The following is a 2,469-nucleotide window of genomic DNA, read 5'->3' on the forward strand; positions in this document are numbered from 1 at the left end:
AAAAGGTGACATAAGAGCGTGTAGGGCTTTGGGTGTGTTGGGGCGTTTCTATTTCCTTGTCCATTATACTTGTGAATATGGATGTGATTGAAGTGTGTGTGTGTGTGTGTGTGTGTGTGTGTGTGTGTGTGTGTGTGTGTGTGCGTACGCGCGCGCGCGTGCTTGTGTTTAATCTGCTCAGCCAATGTCGGACCAGTTGCCAGTTGTTAAAATTCGATATATTTGTCACGCACGATATTTCTAAGGGCCACGTCTACACCGCAGCACTTCTATGTGGACGGAAAGATAAACACAGAACATAATTGTGATTTATGAATATGCGGTAAAGAACAGGAGTTATGCAATCACGTCCGTTCGATTAACACTTCAGGTTAAAGTTCTGATGAAGCTAAAAGACGTTACAGTAACACTCACTGCTGGGTGCACGGTTGTTGGCAGCGGAAACAACTGTAAACCAAAGAATGTTACGAAATTCATGTTGTTTTTGTTATTTATTTATGACTATACATACACATACAGACACACACACACACACACACGCACACACACACACACGTATATACTCGTATATGTATTTATGCATGTGATATATGTAAATGTCTGCATTTGTGGAGATATAGATGTGTATATAAGTATATGTATATATATATGGTGTATATATATACTTACATACAGATACATACGCGCGCACACACACTCCTACACATACACACACACGCACACACACACATACAGGTGTTTTTACTCTTTTTATTAATGTATGAAGTTACGAGCATATAGGTATGAGCATATATACGTAATCTGATCAACAAGTATCTGAACTGTTGCCATAGTAACGAAGCTAAAGCACGCAGAGTGAGGCCGCTTGGTACAGATTGATCTTGAACTCTGCTGTGCATGCACACCAAGCTTTAACATTCTGGCACATTTCTGCTGTTTACAGCATTGCTTTGAAGGAAGGTATGTAGCGTGTGATCGTCGCATTGACCGTGATAGAGAAAATGGAGCAGAGAATCAACATCAAAGTTTGCCAATACCTGTTCAGAACCCTACATAAAGTTTTAAAAAGGTTTTCACCATTCTCAACACAATCAATGAGATTTTATACAACTGAAACCCGAGTGTCCTTTTGGTCAGCTGAAAACAGTTTTGGCTCAAACTTGGGGGACACGCGTCTCATACCCAAATCTTCAGTGATAATAGACTGAACTGAATTGTAACTAATCTGCACATCCTCTGGTAAATCACGGATGGTGATTCAACGATTTCCCCTCACATCTGCAAGTACATCTGCGATGGTTTTCTCAGTTCTGTTGGTTGCGGTTCTCCTAGAACGTTCGTCAATATCGACATTTTCGGCCATCTTGGAAACGTCTGAACCACTCGTATACTTGTGTGCGGCTCATACACACCTCTCCATTCACTTTCTGCAATTTTGCGTCGGCCTCTGAGCAGGTGTCGCCATGACAACTTTCTCTGTCATGGTCAATGCTACGATCACACGCTACACACGTTCCTTCCAAGCACTGCTGCAAACAGCGAAAGTGAGCTAGGACGTTGAAACTTAGTGCGCATGCACAGCAGAGTTCACGGTCAATCTTTGTGGAGCGGCTTCACTCTGTGTGCTTTAGCTTCGTTACTATGGCATCAGTCCGGATACTTATTGATCAGACCTTGAATATACGTGTTTGTGTATGTGTGTGTGTGTGTTATATGTGTATGTGCGCATATGAATGCCTGTATCTGAGAAAGTGAGAAGAGAAGGGAGTGTTTGGTGAGTGAAGAGAGCAATGTTGGAAAAATGTGTAAATGTGTATAATTGAGTGTGAGAATAAACTGAGTGTGGATTTGAGCTGAGTGTGGAGTAGAGTTGAGTGTAGAGTCGAGTTGAGTGTGGAGTTTGAGTGAGTGTTGAGCAAATTTTGCATAAGCGTCTTTCGAGTGTATGTATTTGTGTTTTTTATTTGCTGAGTCTAGAGGAAGGGGCAGAGCCCTTAAACGTTGCAGGTATCTAGTGAGATTGATGTATCTGTGTGTGTGTGTGTGTGTGTGTGTGTGTGTGTGTGTCTAAGGCTCAGTGTGTGCAAGTGCGCGTGTCTATTTGCAAGTGTATGATGGTGCATCTATGTGTGTGCGTATGCATGTGTGTGTGTGTGTGTGTGCTGTCATTGGTATGGGTTGTATCTATGCCAGAGAGAAAGAGAGAGAGGGAGAGCGAGAGAGAGTGGGGAGAAAGAGAGAGAGAGAGAGAAAGGAAGAATGAAGATAAGAAGAAAAATGTGTGAGAGAGGGGGTGGGAAGGAAAGAAAGAGTAAGGAAAAACAAGAGAAAGACGGAGTGTGGGGGAAGGAGGGATGAGCAGATATGTGTAGGGACGCGCGCGTGTGTGTGTGTGTGTGCGTTTCTGGGAAGGTGTGTTTGTGTATCAGATGCGCGTGTGCCTGTGTGTGCGTGGGTGGCCGTATGTGC

The sequence above is a fragment of the Octopus bimaculoides genome, chromosome 1 (genome assembly GCF_001194135.2).
Source record: "Octopus bimaculoides isolate UCB-OBI-ISO-001 chromosome 1, ASM119413v2, whole genome shotgun sequence".
Taxonomy (NCBI): Eukaryota; Metazoa; Mollusca; class Cephalopoda; order Octopoda; family Octopodidae; genus Octopus; species Octopus bimaculoides.